The sequence below is a fragment of the Mauremys mutica genome, chromosome 7 (assembly GCF_020497125.1).
Source record: "Mauremys mutica isolate MM-2020 ecotype Southern chromosome 7, ASM2049712v1, whole genome shotgun sequence".
In the NCBI taxonomy this organism is placed as follows: Eukaryota; Metazoa; Chordata; order Testudines; family Geoemydidae; genus Mauremys; species Mauremys mutica.
In genome coordinates this window covers 35,887,920-35,909,296 of record NC_059078.1, presented here as the reverse complement: position 1 = coordinate 35,909,296, position 21,377 = coordinate 35,887,920, and the positions used below count along the sequence as shown (strand labels likewise).

Here is a 21,377-nt window from a genome sequence, read left to right as displayed (position 1 = left end):
TTACATTTGCCTATTTTCCTGGCCATACACAACATCACACCCACTCACACACACACAGGATTTTCATTAAAAATTAAACATACATTTTTGCTGAGAAATTAAACGCAATATGTTGAGGATAAGTGTACCATGTATCTGTTATAAATTGACAGCTTGAGGGGGAAAAAAAACCATGATCTCTGAAAATAACGTTCTCTTGCGTGCCCTAAATTTTCTCATGTCTAACAAATAATTATTTATGCATATGTGACAAAAGTGTAGAAGATAAGGCCAAAGGAGATTTCCTTAAAGAAAATCTAGACTCATTTTGCACAGAATGATTGGCTGAGTGTTTGAAAGGTGAGATGCACTTCTTAAAATGAACACAGTGTGAAATGTATTTAAAAATTAAAGAGATGCTTATGTTTCCTGGAGAACTCCAGACTCTACTTAGAAATGATGTTCATAGACTCATAGTAAAGTAGGGCTGGAAGGGTCCTTGAGAGTACATCTAGTCCAACCTCATGCACTGAGACAGGACCAAGTATACCTAGACCATCCCTGACATGCGTTTGTCTAACCTGCTCTTAAAAACCTCCCAAAGACTGGGATTCCACAATCAAGCTTGCAAACCTATTCCAGTACTTAACTATCCTTATAGTTAAAAAGCTGTTCCTAATGTCTAACCTAAAATTTCCCTTGTTACAGATTAAGGGATGATTATTTCTTCTCCCATCCTCTATGGATGTGGAGAACAAGTTGAACATCATCCTCTTGATAACAGCCTTTTATATATTTGAAGACTTATGTCCTTCCCCTCCCCTCTGGCACCCAAATTCCCGCCACCCCTACCCCTCCCGGCACCCAAATCTTTTCTTCTCTAAATTAAACCTACCCAATTCTTTTAGCCTTTCCTCATAAGTCATGTTTTCTAAACCTTCCATCGTTCTTGTGGCTCTCCTCTGGACTCTCTCCAATTTGTCCACATCTTTCTTAAGGTGTGGTGCTCAAAACTGGACACAGCATTCCAGCTGGGGCCTCACCAGTGCTGAATAGAGCAAAACAGTTACCTAACCACATCTTCCATACAACACTCCTATTAAGAGATCCCAAAATGACACTAGCCTTTTTCACAAGAGCACGACACTGTTGACTCACTCAATTTGTGACCCACTATAACCACCAGATCTTTTTTCTGCAGTACTACTGCCTAACCAGTTATTCCCCATTTAATATTTGCATTGTCCTTAATCCCAACCATAACAATTGTAACTGGATTTCACACTTTAAGACCATGTAGGTAGGTATGGAACTGTTCTGCTGACTCTACTTGGTATCCAGAGCAAGCTGAACTCATCAGCTCTAACTCAGGGATGCAGCATAACATGGTTTCCCTTCTCTTTATAAACAAAAAAGGCCTCATTCAGCAGCCAGTCCATTAGTAAATCTCCCATTGACTTCAATGAGAGTCTCCTGCACAGAGCAGCTAAAGAAGCAGCTCCAAAAGCATCTACATGAAAACAACATAATTAATAGTTAATCAGGTTTTGCTAAGTAATCACCTTTTGAAGTTTATAATCCTGTTTTTTTACAGTCAGTCAGTCTCCCAGCAACTGACTTTGATGTCTCAGAAGATTAATGACCCCATCCAAATGAAAATTTCCACAGCGTTCTGGACAGTACAAGATTCAGGAAGCTGCACATGCTTATCTCAAGAAACCCAAAAGCAAAACAGATCTGTATTTGGGCTACATATCAGGGAAGAAAGCCTGTGTTAAACTACTTTGGAGTCCAGAAAAACAGCAAGACCCCACATTTAAATGGCTCAAATCAAGAAGGAGAGGCAAATGCAAAAATTTAAATCCCGGAGGAGATTGCTGCAGGGCTTATAGACTGCCTGATCAGAGCAATCCCCCAGTAACAAGTCTCCTAGAAGAGCTGCCTTCATCAGACTCCAAACTCACTTGGAAATATATGAGCTTCTGTCTCCTGTAAGGGGCAGGGAGAGAAAGGCGACTGAAAATGGGCTGTAACCCTTGGTACACCATAGCTTACCAGGCAAGCTCTTTCCTTTTATTGGGAACTGGGCAGTAATGATGCAAATAGACAGCATGCTTGCAAAATCCTAAACAAAAATGATAGTGGAACAGCTGTCACCTTTGACTTTATTTTTCAAGGAGGAGAGAACAAAGTTTAATTTAACTTTAGAGAGGGTAGTTTTAACACTCCGTGTTCAGAGTGCAGCTTAGTCAGTTTTTATGTTGTACAGAGGCCTGAATGATTCAGTGAAGGAAGGCCTGTTATAAATAACATTATTACATTTCTCTCTCTCTCTCTCTTTCACACACACACACACACACACACACACACACACACACACACACACACACAGAGTGTCAGAACAGTGGAGATATAGAAAAGTGACTGCAGATAAAACAACAAGGAGTCCTTGTGGCACCTTAGGGTATGGCTACACTTGCGAGTTGCAGCGCTGGTGGAGGCTTTCCAGGGCTGCAATTAGTAAGTGTCCACACCTGCAGGGCACATCCAGTGCTGCAACTCCCTGGCTGCAGCGCTGGCCATACACCTGGCTCAGCATGGGGAATAAAGATTGCAGCGCTGGTCATCAAGTGTGGCCACACACCAGTGCTGTTATTGGCCTCCAGGGTATTAGCAGATATCCCAGAATGCTTTTATAAATTACTCTCTTTGTTTTGTTATGCAGCCTCTCTTTGTTTTGTTGTTAACTCGGAGCTCCGTAGCTCCGTTGATCCCGGAGCTGCTTATCTACAAACACAGCTCCTGTTTGCTGTGATCAATCTGTGAACAATCAAATGAGATAATGAGGCAGGCAGGGAGTGAGTGTTTGCTTGACAGAAATGGGGCAGAGGGGAGAGAGGGAGTCCGTTGGCTGCAGGCTGTTTGCAGTTAAGAGTTAAGGGTAAGGGATCGGGAACATGTTCTGATTTTTCAAGGCAGGAAGGTAACACACAGTGTTGGCTCCAAAAATCCACTCTCTCTCTCTTGCCCGCTCCCTGTCACACTACGCCCCACCCCACCCCCCTCTTTTGAAAAGCACGTTGCTGCCACTTGAACGCTGGGATAGCTGCCCATAATGCATCACTCCCAACAGTGCTGCAAATGCTGCAAATGTGGCCACACACCAGCGCTGGTAGCTGTGAGTGTGGCCACACACCAGCGCTGGCCCTGCACAGCTGGACGACCAGCGCTGCAACTACCAGCGCTGCAGATTTGTAAGTGTAGCCATACCCTTAGAGACTAACAAATGTATTTGGCCATAAGCTTTAGTGAGCTAAAACCCATTTTATCAGATGCATGGAGTGGAAAATATAGTAGGCAGGTATAAAAATACAGCACATGAAAAGATGGCAGTTGCTTTACCAAGTTGTGGGGGGTCAGTGCTAAGGAGGCCAATTCAATCAGGGTGGAAGTGGCCCATTCCCAACAGTAGACAAGAAGAGGTGAATACCAAGAGAGGGAAAATTACTTTTGTAGTGCTAATGAGGCTAATGCAATCAAGGTGAACATCGCCCATTTCCAACACTTGACAAGAAGGTGTGAGTATCAGCAGAGGGAAAATTACTTTTTGTAGTGACCCATCCACTCCCAGTCTTTATTCAGGCCTAATCTGATGGTGTCCAGTTTGCAAATTAATTCCAGTTCCGCAGTTTCTCGCGGAAGTCTGTTTTTGAAGTTTTGTTGTTGAAGAATTGCCACATTTAAGTTTGTTATTGAGTGTCTAGGGAACTTGAAGTGTCTCCTACTTGTTTTTGAATGTTACAATTCTTGATGTCTGATTTGTGTCTATTTATTCTTTTGCATAGAGACTGTCCAGTTTGGCCAATGTACATGGCAGAGGGGCATTGCTGGCACATGATGGCATACATCACATTGGTAGATGTGCAGGTGAACAAGCCCGTGATGGTGTGGCTGACAAGGTTAGGTCCTATGATGGTGTCCTCTGAATAGATATGTGGACAGAGTTGGCAACAGTGTTTGTTGCAGGGATTGATTCCTGGGTTAGTGTTTTTGTTGTGTGATGTCTAGTTGCTGGTGAGTATTTGCTTCAGGTTGGGGAGCTGTCTGTAAGCGAGGACTGGCTTGTCTCCCAAGGTCTGAGAGAGTGAGGGATCATCCTTCAGGATAGGTTGTAGATCCTTGATGATGTGCTGGAGAGTTTTTAGTTGGGGGCTGTAGGTGACGGCTAGTGGCGTTCTGTTACTTTCTTCGTTGGGCCTGTCCTGTAGTAGGTGACTTCTGGGTACCCTTCTGGCTCCATCAATCTGTTTCTTCACTTCACCAGGTGAGTACTGTAGTTTTAAGAATGCTTGGTAGAGATTCTGTAGGTGTTTGTCTCTGTCTGAGGGATTGGAGCAAATGCGGTTGTATCTTAGAGCTTGACTGTAGACAATGGATCATGTAGTGTGGTCTGGATGGAAGCTGGAGGCATGCAGGCAAGTATAGCAATCAGTAGGTTTCCAATATACAGTAGTGTTTATGTGACCGCTTATTTGTGCTGTAGTGTCCGGGAAGTGGATCTCTTGTGTGGACTGGTCCAGGCTGAGGTTGATGGTGGGGTGGAAATTGTTGAAATCCTGGTGGAATTCCTCAAGGGCCTCCTTCCCATGAGTCCAGAGGATGAAGATGTCATCAATGTAGCGCAAGTAGAGTATGGTAATTCTTCAGCAAAAAAAACTTCAAAACCAGACTTCAATGAGAAACTGCAGAATTGGAATTAATTTGCAAACTGGACACCATCAAATTAGGCCTGAATAAAGACTGGGAGTGGCTGGGTCACTACCAAAATTAATTTTCCCTCTGCTGATACTCACACCTTCTTGTCAAGTGTTGGAAATGAGTGACATCCACCTTGATTGAATTGGCCTTGTTAGCGCTGACCCACCGCTTGGTAAGGCAACTCCCATCTTTTCATGTGCTAATATTTATACTGCTTACTGTATTTTCCACTCCATGCATCTGATGAAGTAGGTTTTAGCCCACACAAGCTTACGCCCAAATACATTTGTTAGTCTCTAAAGTGCCACAAGGACTCCTCGTTGTTTTTGCTGATACAGACTAACGTGGCTACCACTCTGAAACCTGACTGCAGATAGACACTTGGCCCCCTTTCCTGTGATTATGTGGGAAGTGCACAGAACATGGGAAGAAAGTTAGTCACGGACCTAGGCAACACATCAGACCACAGCACCATGGGTCAAAGGTACAGAGCACCCACAGAGAAATATGGTAGTGCCCCGGGGTTGGGTGCCTGGTATCCTCAGCTTCCACTGAGAGTGAAGACTCACCAGTGCATATACCAGGAGGTACATGTGCCCATGGAAGTGGGCAGTTAGACAGGATCTCTTTCCACTGCTAAGACTGTAGATCTCATTACTATGCACTGCACATATAATCACAAGACTGAAGATCAGCAAATGGAACTTTAATAGAATTACATCAAATTGGAGGAGCAGCAGATAAACCGGCCTTTTCACATGCACAGGTGTTTGAGAAAACAATCTCAGAAACATGCTATGGGTCAGACCTTGTCCCAGTTACATCCATGCAAGTCATTTGACTTCAGTGGGGCCAGACAGGTATAACTGGACACAGAATTTAATACAGTCAGAGGAACCAAAAGGCAGTCTAGGGTCACTGCTTTGCAACCCATGTTCAGAGGATTTTAACAGGCAAAGAAACAATAAAGTAATAGCTGTTCAGCTAATAAAAACTGAAAGCAAGTGAGATGGATTTGGTCTGGGGTTCACAGCCTAGAAGACAGAATGTTTAACATGTACCAAGTTTGCCCTCTTCACTTGTGAATCCCAAACTCCATTAAAAATTCTTGCCTTGTTTCTGAAGATTACAAGTGCAAACAGTATCTAAACCCTGGACACACAAGCCTCTTATTACTCACAAAAATACATAGAACAGCCTACACCAAGGCTAGCCTCTAAACCATGCACAAAAACGTATGCAGTAAATCAACATCAAGCAAGCAAAAAATACAAATAGAACTAGCGAAGAAAGTTATTGACAGCAGACCTCATCAATGCAACTTTAAGAACTTACGTAGAGCAATTTAGAATTCTGTAGATATCAAGTTTCTTTTTAAGTTGTAAAACAAGTTTCATAAAGATTTGTTATAAAAGAAAGATCTGTTAATACATAAATAAAAATAATGGAAAGATTCAAACAAGCATCTGAAAGCACGAGTGCATAGCAGTACTATTAAAACCTCTGTAGCATCTCCCCCCACAACCCCCCAAGCCTCCAAGTTCCACACATTCACCAGCTCTTTGTTTGCTCCCCTTCCATGAGGTGGTGCTGCTCAACACCTTTCTGCATCCTGTCTACGGTCACTAAAACAAATGGTAGCACATGGCATGGGGGCAAGCAGGGGGAAGGAGAGAGAGAGAGAGAGAGAGACAGACAGACATATCTGATGGACCTCGTGGAGGGTTAAGACTGGCTCAAACAGATGAGCAACTGGCATAAAAAAGTACAAAATCAAGAATGAAAAAATACCACTAGATAAGCCACATGAAGAAGAGAGTCAGTGAGGAGCATAAGAAAGAGGAGGGAGCAAAAGAAGAGGCAAGATGCAGCAAACATGCCAGGGCAAGACACAAGGACATACCAATAGTGGTGAAGAGGATGATAGAGCTTCCCCTCAGAGATGGTCAGCGTCTAAATAAAACTAAGAAGCACATCACAGGGTTCAAATGCTGGGGAGCTAGGAAGTCTGTGAGTGGGGTGAAGCATCGTGTGCAATAGAAGTGCCTCAGTGGACTGGTGATGAGTGTGCTTCTTGAGCATGAAGGGAAGCAAGAAGGAGGGGACATGGAGCTGGATGGGGAGGAAGACACCAGTAATACCAGGAAGAAAGTACTTGGGAGCCTGAGCTACTGTCTATTTAGGTGGTGAGTGCTCTTGTCACTCAGGCACTTCATGTTTCAGGTGCTAGAGTTCAGAGTAAGCAAACCATTACTACAAGCAACTACATTAATTCAGTTTAAGAAGTGACAAAGCAACAGAAGAGGAATTTTAGAGGCCTTCTGGATAACATCTTTATTTAGCAGCATATTAGCTCCACTTTGCTAGCACACAAGGACCATAATGGAGACTGAATAAACGTGTGTTTAAAACAAGCCCAATGCTCATCCATGTAATTTGTGTGTGCAAACAAGTCAACAAGAGCTATTTATTCATTATGTTTTTAGACTAGAATAAATCCTTCAGATAATGTATTTTGTTTTCAAGGCTATCCTGCTGGAATGGCAGACAATTAATGTCTAAACAAGATATACTCTGACTATAATGTTTCATTACTCTCTTTCAAAAATGCTTTATTTCTCTTCATTCCGTTATATGTTCCAGCTAAACATTTTGAATTTCCTTTTCTATCACATATGGTGTGTGAATTAATTATGACTAATGTCAGGCTGCAAGAGCAGCATGCCATCCACCAAAGACATTTTCTAATTTAAAGGATTTTTATGTTGCCCTTGGAGAAATATATCTAAATGTATATGCAAGGTAATTACTATAGAGGGAAGCAAAGTACTCCAGTGGATATTGTAGTGGACTAGGAGTCAGGAACTCTGACTTGCTACATTTGCTGAAAAAAAAGTCATTTAGCTTCTCTGTGCCACAATTCCTCATCTGTAAAATGGGTATAGATAGTTGTGGTTATTCACCCTTGTAAGAAGCTGTGAGTGCTACACATGAAAAGTGCTAGTTATTATAAGTGCAAAGTCTGAGCTAATGTAGCCAGCCATTCTTTATTTGTGACATTATGTCACAAAGTTAAGGAAAATGAGTTTCCCTCCATATTATCTTAAAATCAAAATAATATGGAATTACATTAGCAAATAAAGAAAAAGGCCAAAGCATCTGCTTTGGCAGTCAAACAAAGAGTGAGTCCTCAAGCCATCAGCATTTATTTAAGGTATTGTAAACATGTGCAGGCATTATTATCTGTTAAGACTTAGCTTTCTAATCCAACTAAAATCAGACTTTCAATCACTGGCGGTCAAATACCCTCTCTCCCCCAATACTGTACCAGGGCAAGCAGCCCAAACAGGGAGCATCGATTTACCCTACACTTCATTATTCTTTGGAAATGGAAGGGATCTGCTTGAGTCATGAATCTTCCGTCCCTTCCTGACAAACACAATCCAACTAAAATTGCTAGATGATAAATTGATGGAAAGCCTGAAGCAGCACATTCTAATTTAGTTTCTATTACTTTCCCTTTCTAGAATAAAGAAACACAATTCATTTTAATTGGTGAAGATAATGGGATACGATGGCCATCAATTATTAAGGTTGACTTCTTGAAAGAATCCCTTTATTTGAAAAGGGAACAGATCTATAACGGTTATGAAATCTCAACTTGTGATCAGTTCTGGATGAATAAGAATTACTGGTGAAATATCATTCATACTCTCCGCCAATAGAAACATCTATTCAGCTGAACAATGAGGGGAAAATATTGCGTTTAGCTGAACAGTTGACATGCCAGATTTGAAATATTTAGTAGGCGCTTCATTTTAGCAAGAGACTTAAAAATCTACTTTAAATGGGTTTTTCCTCTTTAAATGGCCTCATTTGTTGCTGATTTTTTTGTTTGTTTTGCTTTAAATGGAGGCCACTCTCTGCCTTTGGCCTTTTTGTAGAGTTTTGGATAAAGCTGGTTGGTAATTTTCCAACAATGTTTTTTAATTGGAAAATGCCAATTCGTTGAAACCAAAATGGTCTGCGGGAAGGTGTTAGTTTTGACAAATGTTTCAAACAAAAATAAATTGAAAAAAGATTTGAAATTGTTGCAAAGATCTGTTTTGGCATTGTCCAAATTTTTTTTTAAAAAAGTCTTGTTTTCTGGTTCAAAATGACTGTTTCACAATGTCAGCTAATTATAGAGGAAAAAAATTAAACGCTCAACAGTGAAATGCTTCAATTCATACAAACCAGAAACATTTTCAAGTATGACACTTCAGTCCAATCTGGGACAGGAAGATTTTTTGAGGTCTCAAAAATTTTGGTGGGACAACAAAACAGTTTGCTGCCCACCTCTAGTTCTGGGAGTTTTCCATTGAATCTCCTTTTTTGTACTGGTTTTATTTCAATTCTTACAGAAACGCAAACATTAGGTGGGCAGATTTACCGACTGCATTTTAGTAGTGCTACAATACAACAGAATGTATTTATTCACTTAATTCCCTATCATTTTATTCATTAAACCACAATATAGGAGGGAGTACGCCAACTACATAAATGGACAGAGGTAGGCTAGACTAACGATCTAAATGAACTAAAATTAAACAAAGCGACAAAGACCTTGGTAAATCAGTTGTCTTTATCAACACATTTAATTAACTTTATGTAGGTATTTGAGCATCATGGGTCATTGGAAAGGTTATCACTACCAAAATATAATTTCAGTTAAATAGCATGGTCTTAAAGTGACTCTCTCCTTCCACTGTAAAAGGCCTGGATTCATGTTAGCTCACAGCCAATAGGGCTTGAAAAGAAGGAGTTTAAGGAAGTTCTCGGTAGTACAGCATGTCCCATTTGTGAGGAGGGATGAACTTGGTGGGAAATTGTTGGGGAATGCTAAAGCTATTTCCTGTGAGTAGATTCATGACAACAAAATTGCTGCAGTAAAATGGGAGACAGGCAAGGGCCCAGGTTGCTAATGGAGATCATCCAATCTCAAAAGTTACAAGTAATTCCATCACCACCCTGAAAACTGCCAGGACACCTGGAATTCTGCCCTGACCTCCCGCCACCCTTTTCCTGATGTTGAAAAGAATATGCTTAGGAATATATTACCAACATACATGCCTTGTAAGGCTATGTCTGTGTGTAAGTGTGGTCAAAAAGAAATAATATGATTTCAGTGAAAGCCAAAGAGAACATTTGGAGATAAAGATTGAAGTTCATTGATATCAGCAAGTTCTCCTGATTTATCATATTATAAAACAAATGAAGCTCAGTACTGAAGCACTTTTTGACACAAAATTGTGCAACTTTCATTTCCTGAATGCCTTCTAGCTTTCCAGGGAAGGGAAAGCCACCACCTACAGCCTACCAGTTGAGACCTAAGTTCATAGTCTAAATACATCAGGGGGAGGAAGGGAAGAGCAGGATTGTTTTAGAGAGTGCTAGACAACTGCCTGAAGGGACAAAGGAAAACTAACCAAAATGTGCTGAAACAGCTACAATTGCGCTTGTAAGCTGAGACCCCTGAGAAAGCCTAAACTATAATCCACTACTTGTCCTCAACATTAGTTATAGGGAAAGGCAAGTAAAGTTAAATCACTAACACACCATCATACCAGAAAAATGTTGAAATATAGTCCACACTGAGTGGAGAAAAAAGGGACAAATGAAGTTGTGGAAGAAAAGCTCTTTCCCTTTATGTTATGTAAGAATGGCCATACTGCGTCAGACCCATGGTCCATCTAGCCCAGTGTCCTGTCTTGACAGTAGCCAATGTCAGCGGCTTCAGAGGGAGTGAACAGAACTAGGCAATTATTCAAGTGATCCATCCCCTTTCATCCAGTCCCAGCTTCTGGCAGTCAGAGGTTTAGGAACACCAAGTGCATGGAATTGCATCCCTGACCATCTTGGCTAATAGCCATTGATGGACCTATCCTCCATGAACTTAGAATCATAAAATATTAGGGTTGGAAGACACCTCAGGAGGTCATCTACTGCAAACCCCTGCTCAAAGCAGGACCAACACCAACTAAATCATCCCAGCCAAGGCTTTGGCAAGCCAGGCCTTAAAAACCTCTAAGGATGGAGATTCTGCCACCTCCCTAGGTAATCTATTCCAGTGCTTCACCACCCTCCTAGTGAAATAATGTTTCCTAATATCCAACCTAGATCTCCCCCACTGATCAAAACTGGACAAAATACTCCAGGTGTGTCCTCACCAGTGTCGAATAGAGGGGAATAATCATTTCCCTCGATCTGCTGGCAATGCTCCTACTAATACAGCCCAATATGCCATTGGCCTTCTTGTCAACAAGGGCACACTGCTGACTCATACCCAGCTTCTCATCCACTGTAATCCCCAGGTCCTTTTCTGCAGAATTGCTGCTTAGCCAGTCGGTCCCCAGCCTGTAGCAGTGCATGAGATTCTTCCTTCCTAAGTGCAGGACTCTGCACTTGTCCTTGTTGAACCTCATCAGATTTCTTTTGGCCCAATCATCCAATTTGTCTAGGTCACTCTGGACTCTATCCCTACCCTCCAGCGTATTTACCTCTCTCCTCAGATTAGTGTCATCTGTGAACTTGCTGAGGGTGCAATTAATCCCATCATCCAGATCATTAATAAAGATGTTGAACAAAACCGGCCCCAGGAACAACCCCTGGGGCACTCCACTTGATACCAGATGCCAACTAGACATGGAGTCGTTGATCACTATCCATTGAGCCACACAATCTAGCCAGCTTTCTATCCACTTATCTAATTCTTTTTTGAATCCAGTGATACTTTTGACATGGCAACAAGATCCACAGGTTGACTATGGGAAGTGTGTGAAGTGTTTCCTTATGTTTGTTTTAAACCTGCTGCCTATTAATTTCATTGAGTGACCTCCGATTTGTGTATTATGTGAAGGATTAAGTAACACTTCCATATTCACTTTTTTCACACCATTCGTGATTTTGTAGACCTCTATCACATCCCTCCCCGAATCTTTTTCCTAAGATGAATAGACCCAGTCTATTTAATCTCTCCTCATATGGAAGCTGTTCCATACCCCTAATCATTTTTGTTTCCCTCCTACTTTTTCCAATTCTAATAACTTTTTTGAGATGGTGCAACCAGAACAGCACTCAGTATTCCATATGCGGGCATATCATAGATCTATATAGTGGCATTATGATATTTTCTGTCTTATTATCTATCCCTTTCCTAATGGCTCTTAACATTGTTAGCTTTTTTGACTGCTGCTGCATGTTGAGCAGATGTTTTCAGAGAACAATATACAATGACTCCGAGATCTCTTTCTTGAATGGTAACAGCTAATTTAGACCCCATCATTTTGTATGGATACTTGGGATTATTTTTACAGTGTGCAATTCTTTGCATTTGTCAACATCAAATTTATCTATCATTTTGTTGCCCAGTCACCCAGCTCTGTGAGATCCCTTTTTAACTCTTTGCAGCCTGCTTTGGGACTATCTATCTTGAGTAATACACCTCTACCTTGATATAACGCTGTCCTCGGGAGCCAAAAAAAAAATCTTACTGCGTTATAGGTGAAACCACGTTATATCGAACTTGATTTGATCCGCCAGAGCGCACAGCCCTCCCCCCGCCCCTCCCCGGAACACTGCTTTACCGTGTTATATCTGAATTTGTGTTATATCGGGTGGCATTATAATGGGGTAGAGGTGTATTGTTTTGTCCACAAATGTTGCCACCTCAGTGTTTACCTGCTTTTCCAGATCATTTATTAATATGTTAAACTGACTGGTCCCGGTAAAGATCCCTGGGGGACATGCTATTTACCTCTCTCCATTCTGAAAACTGACTATTTATTCCTACCCTTTGCTTCCTGTCTTTTACCAGTTACTAAGCCATGAGAGGACCTTCCCTCTTATCCCATGACTGCTAATTGCTTAAAAGCTTTTCATGTGGCACCTTGTCAAAAGCTTTCTGACAGTCCAGGTACACTATATTCACTGGATCACTCTTGTCCACATGTTTGTTAACCCCCTCAAAGAATTAAAATAGAGTGGTGAGGCATGATTTCCCTTTACAAAAGCTGTGCTGACTCCTCCCCAACAAATCATATTCATCTATGTTTCTGATAATTCTGTTCTTTACTATAGTTTCATCCAATTTCCCTGGGACTTAAGTTAGGCTTACTGGCCTGTAATTACTGGGCTCACTTATGGAGTCCTTTTTAAAAATCAGCATCACATTAGCTACCTACCAGTCTTCCAGTACAGAGGCTGATTTAACCGACAGATTACATACCATACAGTTAGTAGTTCTGCAATTTCATTATTATAAGGATAATTCCTGATTTTAAGTATGATTTTCAGTGTTTGTCTTAGACCTATCAATCACTCTTGTTTGACCAAACAAACAATCTAATGCCTAAATTTGATTTGGGTATTACATCAATAAATTACCTTAAAGAAAAGAGAAACAAAAATTTCAATAGAATGAGGGAAGTGATTTGCAAATCTTATCCATGACTATTGCATAAAATTCATCTCTGGGTTAATGCTCTTTTGTGGAAGGGGTTATTTCAGAACCCCTTGTTAGAATTGCAGCCTTCCATTCAATTAGAGATGGTGAATTAGGCCATATTAGAATGGCATTTAATCAGTAATGATATACATTAATACAAGATGAAAGCTTGTACTAGTCATTTGAGACTACTCTCAAATAAAACCTTTTTCTAACATGCTGCTCTGAAGGTGCATATATTCAGTACACAAGTACAGAGACTCAGAATTCCCATCACCACCAATTCATCTAAAAAAAACCCCAATCTAAAATGTTAAATCAAACAAAATTATTCCACTTTAGAGTACTGAGACTGAAAGCTCAGATGAGTACACTGAACAGAATCAAACCAGTTACTTTTTTTTTTTTTTTGGCTCCCTGGCTAAGATTTCATGTAGATGTCCATACAGTAAGTATCCTTGGAGGAAAAGAAGAATGTCTCCCTCTGGTAGAACATTGAATGAATGGCCTTGTAAACAAATGCATTGTATGCAGTAAAGTCTAATTCACTATACACATACGCTATAGGAGAATCTCTCCCCAAGTCTGTAGTGGGTGGGATTGTCAAAAGTGTTCCGCACTGGCCTAACTCTGCCCACTGAGCTTAACAGGAGCAGAGTTTGGCTAATGCCGAGAAGTTTCAATAGTCACCCCTGGTAAGTTTGCCTACCTCTGTAAGGTTGTGTCTTTGCAGCATAGGCTAGGAGTAATTATTGAATTGCCCATTGTAGTCTCAGGACACATCCGGACCTCTTCCCTCCACAAAAACATTTCTTCCACAGCTATTAAGATGATGGTGCATAAACAATAACATATATTTACACTGCCCAATTATAGTCTTAGTCATACTCCTTGCACAATCCTCAACAACTCATCTCCCTCATCGGTGCTTGTGTCCAGAAGTGAAAGTACCGTCAAGAGCTGGTACACTGTGCCGGACTGGACTGGCTTCCCTGGCGGTGATTTAAAGGTCCCAGGGCTCCAGCCACTGCGTGGAGCCCCAGGCCCTTTAAATCACTGCCAGAGCTCCAGCAGCTGGGCCCAGGTGGGGATTTAAAGGGCCCGGAGCTCTGGCCACTGCAGGAAGCCCTGGGCCCTTTAAAGTGCCGCCGCCGGAGCTCCGGCAGCGGGGCTTGGGCAGCACTTTAAAGGGCCCGGGGCTCCCCACAGTGGCTGGAGCCTCTGGCCCTTTCAATCACCACTGGAGCCTGGCTTGGGCGGGAATGTAAAGGTGTGACGAAGTGGGACTGCTCTTAATGTTTCCTCTGAATACTGTGTGGGTGCCTCAGTTTCCCCTATGCATTTCTTAAGTCTCCAGCATGCATAAATGGCTGACACTCTGTATCCTGGCAACAAATGGCCGCAGCCCTTCCCCCCTGCAAGGGGATGGCTAAAGGTGAACAAAGAGATCAGGTGACCTCCTGGCCCGAGAAAGAGACAAAGGCCGGGAAAGAGACAAAGGCCAGAAAAGAGGGACTGGAGGGGGTTTCAGTTGGGAGCTGGCTGGGGACGGGAAGTGAGGGCAGATAGGGTTGTCTCGCTTGCTGGACCCCAGAATGAACCTGGCTGAGGGGTCCCATTCTCTGTACCTACAAGCTCTGTTTTAGACTGTGTTCCTGTCATCTAATAAACCTCTGTTTTACTGGCTGGCTGAGAGTCACATCTGACTGCGAAGTGGGGGTGCAGGACCCTCTGGCTTCCCCAGGACCCCGCCTGGGCGGACTCGCTGTGGGAAGCACATGGAGGGGCATATGCTGAATGCTCCAAGGTCAGATCCAGGAAGGTGAAGCCATGTAAGCTTCTTGCCCTGAAGACAGTCAAGGGAGAGGAGGCTCCCCAAAGGCTCCTGGCTTTGTGAGGAGCAGTTCCAGAGCATCGCCCCGGGGACTCCGTGACAAAAGGGCCCATTGCTCCTGCCACTGTGGCGAGCCTTGGACCCTTTAAATCACCTCCGGAGCTCTGGGGCTCCCAGCCGCTTCTGCAGCTGGTAGCTCTGGGGTGATTTAAAGGCCCTGGGGCTCCCAGCCACAGCCAGATATTTAAAGGCCCCACCTCTTCCAGTTGAGGCCACGCCTCTTCTGGTTGAGGCCACCCCCCCTTAGGACTCCAGCTTACCGGTAAGTCCTTTCAGTTACTTTCACCCCTGCTTGTGTCCTTCCAATATTTAGTTACTTGAGGCCAGATTTTTAAGAGGATGTAGGCACCTAATGTCTATTGAAATCAGTGGGAGTTTGATGTCTACATATCTTTAAAAATCTGGCCCTTAAGCCCCAATCCTACAAATACTTGCCCATGTGAGTAAGCCTTTCTAGGATCACAGAGTTAGCATTAAATGGGTGTAGCTTGGCTAAGTAGGAATATAGTTTTAGTTCTCTAAAGATTCTCTTCTTCACAAGCATATGGTCAACCCCAAGCATTCACAAATCATGAAAGGGTTAAAAATAAAACCACAGGTTCATTTTATTTGTCTTCTGGTTTTAAGTCTTTAAGGTTCACATTTTTCCATTCCTCTGCAACCATGTGTGACACAGAGGTCTATTTGTGCCAACTGACAAAGGGTTCACTGCTTTTTACAAGCAACTCCTGCCTCAGATCTGACAAACTAACTACACCTAATACACCACTTTCATGGTACTCATCTTTGAAGGGTAGCATGTAAGGTCTCTACTTAAAGTTTGCATCTTATCAATACTCAACCAATGAGAGAGGTGTGTACACATAATATTTAAGGGATAATGGAATTATATTGAAAACTATACTGTATAGTCTTGAAGTCAAAAGTTAGTCAGCAGGGAATCATGTGTTTCAGTGATGGCCCATTGAGGTGGGAGGGAGTTGTCACCCCTCCTGGTCAGCCGGTGATGTAATGCAAGGATTAATTGTCTACCCTTGCCCCATCCCAGAACAGTTAATGGAAAACCAAAGACAGCTGCAAACAAATAATCAAAACCACTGGAAGTAAAAAGGAAAACAACAGACAGTGGATTGCCCCATCTATGAATAGAGACAAAAGACCAATTCAGTATCACACAGATGCTCTTCATTCATTCACTGAGGAGACTTCGTGTTGAGTAGGGGTGTTTCATGAAAATTTGGATCCTGGTTCCTGTGAAGCCATCTAGCTCCGCAACAGGTTGAACTTTGGGGAAAAACCTACTTTATTAGCTGGGAAAGGTAGTTATTAATAAGTGTAGGTCCTAGTTTGCTTTTTAGTATTGTGTTTTGTATTGTAACCATTCATTTCAATCACTCTCTTGTTTCTAGGAGTATGGGTGCCGACTCCATGGGTGCTCCCGCAGAAAAAAAATTAATGGATGCTTAGGACCCAGCAGCAGCCAGCTCCTTGTCTTCTGCCCCCCAGTGCCTCCTATTCTCCATCAGCCCTGCCAATCAACCCCCCCCAGTGCCTCCCACCCACTGCAATCAGCTGTTCTGTGGCATGTAGGAGGTGCTGGGAGGGAGGGTGAGGAGCAGGGATGGGGCATGCTCAGAGGAGGGAGCAGAACTGGTCAAGAAGAGGCGGGGCAGGGTGGAGTGGAAGCAGAAAGAGGCAGGGCAGGGTGGGGGCTTGGGAGAAGGGGTGGGGATGGGGTCTGGGGTGGAGTGAGGGGGGTTTAGCACCCCCAGGGCCTGGAGAAAGCCAATACCTGTGTCTTGGAGAACCCCTATTCTGTCTTAAATCTTCTTTTGTTTTATTCTAAGTGCTCCAGTGCTGTGCATTATGCAGAGCAGTGATTTAAAGTAAAACTGGGAGCAGAGAGTCTGGGATTTCTGTGAGGAGCCAGTGTCAGGGCTGGATATCACAGGGGAATGTTTCAAGGGGATGCAGCCTGAGGTGTAACTCTTGTTAACGTGCAAGGCAAAGGCAAAGCTTGCATAGCCCACAGGAGAGTGTTTGAGTGGTTGACAGGCTGCCAACACCCAGCAACCTCAGGCAAGACTCCCTTATCACTAGAGAGGCAGGGGCTAACAAGGTGACTCTCAGTCCTGGGTACCCAGAGAACCATCACACCAGGAGGACTAGAAATTTTCATGTAAGAAAAAACAAACAAATTCTCACACATTCCCATGGCTATATGAGCTGGGGCTTTAAGGGAAAAAAAAACAACCACGATACCCAATGTCACAAGACTTACAACAAGTTTGCATGTATGGGTAATACTGGACCACTAGCTCGTTACGGGGCCTTGAACAAGTCCGTTAACTTCATTTTATCTGTAAAATGAGCGTAATAGCAGTCACCTGCATCAGAGAAGCATTCTGAGCCTTCATTTTTTGAAAGGCAGGGCTGGCTCCAGACCCCAGCGCGCCAAGTGCGTGCTTGGGGCGGCGTGCCACGGGAGGGCGGCAGGCGGCTCCGGTGGACCTCCCGCAGGCACGCCTGTGGAGGGTCCACTGGTCCCGCGACTCCGGTGGAGCATCCGCAGGCGTGCCTGTGGGAGGTCCACCGGAGCCGCGGGACCGGCGACCGCCAGAGCGCCCCCCGCGGCGTGCCACCCTGCTTGGGGCGGCGCAATTCCTAGAGCCGCCCCTGTTGAAAGGCACTTTGCAATCAATGGAAGAAGCCATACAAAAATAAGAAAGAATCCTAAAAAGCAAGGCTTGGTGAGAGTATCTGGCAGCACAAGTACTTTCCCCTGGGCTGTTAGATTTCATCTTTGGGCTAGTTAAGTGTCAAAGACTTTTTCCAAGTCCTCAATGACATAATTATGTAGCATTTCAAACATTCAGAACAAACATTAACCTATTACTTTTCTTACCTTCAGGTGGAAAAGACTCAACTCTAACCCAAAGGCTAGAGTTTGTAAGAGTTTGGGTTTGTAAGAGAAGAAAAGCTTTCCATAAATAATAGTTTAATTGTGCTGCTTTATTTATGCAATTTAATTGCAAGCTCAACATTTTTAAATGAACTATAATCCACACCCAAGGAGCCTCTGAAAAATGACAGGCTACCAAATGTGAACTAAACAAAATACATCTGCAGGGCCTCCTTTAGGGTGTAGCTTTGAAAACAAAGCGTAAACCGAAGGAGAAAGAAAGACTCTCAGCTGTGTAGCAATACAAAAATAGAGGGGGAACTATAAATACAAAGAGACTCACATTAACATAAGAACATTGTAAGAATAGGGTCAGTGTCTCAGCTCCACTATACAGTTGTTACACATTAGGAGCCAGTCAGTCACATACCAGTATTAGGAAACCATAGCAATTACTTGCTCTCTGATGGGGCTAAAAAAGTACAAAGCAAGGAAAGCACACTGACTGGCAGAACATTTTGAAACTGGAGTTTGATGGGTTGGGAAACAGAGGTAGTCCTCTAAAAGGAAGCTTACTTACGTAAGTAGGGGACAGGTGAAGAGGATTAAAAGGGTCTGGACAGGATTCTGATATAGAGACAATGTTTATACCTACCTTAGAACTGTTGAGTATTGATAAGTACACATGAGGTATCTGCTAGAAATACCTCAGGCTGAAAGATTCAGGACTGAACTATGCAAAGGGATTTTTTAAAATCATTTGTTCAGAATTGTTTGTAGGGGGCATAAATATCTGTTCAAAGAAGACTGGCAGTGTTTCAACCATTTGATAAAAAAGGACAATGATGGCTACATTTGGTAGAAGTACATATCTGAAAAGCCCATGCATACAAGTGCAAAAGTCAGAAAGCATAATTTAAAAATAATTCTGCTTCCTTTATCACCTATAAAGATCCTCCAAACAAGTTTTGCACATGTTTTCCTTCAAAAAGGAAGCAAAAGTTCAAGCACATGCTTCAAGATGACCTATCATAAAAAGATACATTTGTTTGCTTAACAAAACAAAAAAAGACTAACCAAATTACAAGATTTATCTGAACATAATTTCAGTCTGGTTTAAATTGTGTCTCACACTATAAGGCAGTTAAATTATTAGATTTGATCAACCTGGCGAACAACAAATCCCAGATGCCAACTCAGCCTCAAATACTTCAGTACAAAAATTTCAGTAACAATTTCACAGAAATATTTAAAAAAAAAGAAAAAGAAAAGTATCCACTATAAGTTATTGCTCAAGATAAAACATTAGCTGACCAACACAGCTTTAACTTATCATATCTTGCTTGGGGTTGATTCCTCTCGCCCCCGACCCCTATGCTTATGTAATGGACACTTGGAAGTAGAGTGTTTCTGGCACAGTAGGTTGCATATCTTCAGATTAAAAGTTTCTTGACTGTTTTGCTGAAGCACTACCAAACAATTTTTTTTTTAACATCAAGTTACAGAATCTTGACATTTCATCTGAACATGTTCACCCCTCTTTTTTTTGTAAGAAAAGGTTGCTTCTGCATCCTCTTATTCCCATCAGCATTATACTTCAAATCACTTAACAAAAAAGTCCATTACATAATTTGTTTACATTTGTCATCAACTATTTGTTTTCACCTAATACAATACAGGAGTCAGTATATTAAGCTAAGGTTACTGGATACAGTCTAAATGTATACAAACTTCTTCATAAGCATAGAAAGAATACAATTGTACGAAGAAGAGTTCAGGTGGCTTGAAAGCTTGTCTCTCTCACCAACAGAAGTTGGTCCAATAAAAGATATTACCTCACCTACTTTCTGTTTCTATTTGTCAGTTTTACATTTGAGACAGAACCAAAAAAATTTCACCTTCGATTTCAAGCAGGAGGAGTGTAAATATAGAGCTGCCGTTTGAAAGCCTTGAGAAATTAAAGATTAAAGTACAATCTTTCTAGATTAAATGTTACAGATTTAAAAAGGCTTCACATGTTAGAATAAAGTAATTTATGAGGTTTAAATACTGGTTGTCTGGTTAGTTTTATCTTATTTTCCTGCCAACTTCCAAATGCGGTCTATATTTATTTATTACTTCAAGGAGTTTGGGCTTTTGTTTTTGGGGCGGGAGGTTAGCGCTTAGAAAATAAATGTATACTTAAAACCCTTCATGTTATGAATTAGTAAAATAAGGATGTTTAATCTAAAAGGTTTGTGTGTGTTTTCTAGTATCCTATTTAAATGATCTGTTATAAAATGCTCCCTTTGAGTGTTTTAAGAAGAACTATCTGCTATACTGAAAAATGTTATAACTTAGAATTTCTTATGGAGGAAAAGTAATCTTTTTTACTATGTGTTAAAGCCATTTTTGATAGTTTTTTTTAAAAGGTGTAATTCAAGGAAAATTACTTCTTGGTATCAATCATGTGGCTCTTACTCAAGTTTTTACTATTTATGCGGAGTTTGGCCTGAGTGAGGACACAGGCCAAATAATATATTTTGAAAACATAAGAACATAAGAACATAAGAAAGGCCGTACCGGGTCAGACCAAAGGTCCATCTAGCCCAGTATCTGTCTACCGACAGTGGCCAATGCCAGGTGCCCCTGAGGGAGTGAACCTAACAGGCAATGATCAAGTGATCTCTCTCCTGCCATCCATCTCCATCCTCTGACGAACAGAGGCTAGGGACACCATTCTTACCCATCCTGGCTAATAGCCATTTATGGACTTAGCCACCATGAATTTATCCAGTCCCCTTTTAAACATTGTTATAGTCCTAGCCTTCACAACCTCCTCAGGTAAGGAGTTCCACAAGTTGACTGTGCGCTGCGTGAAGAAGAACTTCCTTTTATTTGTTTTAAACCTGCTGCCTATTAATTTCATTTGGTGACCCCTAGTTCTTGTATTATGGGAATAAGTAAATAACTTTTCCTTATCCACTTTCTCAACATCACTCATGATTTTATATACCTCTATCATGTCCCCCCTTAGTCTTCTCTTTTCCAAACTGAAGAGTCCTAGCCTCTTTAATCTTTCCTCATATGGGACCCTCTCTAAACCCCTAATCATTTTAGTTGCTCTTTTCTGAACCTTTTCTAGTGCTAGAATATCTTTTTTGAGGTGAGGAGACCACATCTGTACACAGTATTCGAGATGTGGGCATATCATGGATTTATATAAGGGCAATAATATATTCTCAGTCTTATTCTCTATCCCCTTTTTAATGATTCCTAACATCCTGTTTGCTTTTTTGACCGCCTCTGCACACTGCGTGGACATCTTCAGAGAACTATCCACGATAACTCCAAGATCTTTTTCCTGACTCGTTCTAGCT

At 42.0% G+C, this 21,377-nt stretch overlaps 1 protein-coding gene across 2 annotated transcripts in view; it reads right to left on the bottom strand.

The window, feature by feature from the left end:
• Positions 1-21,377, bottom strand: part of IQSEC1 (IQ motif and Sec7 domain ArfGEF 1) — a 688,386-nt gene that overhangs the window by 633,880 nt on the left and 33,129 nt on the right. The window lies entirely within an intron of this gene.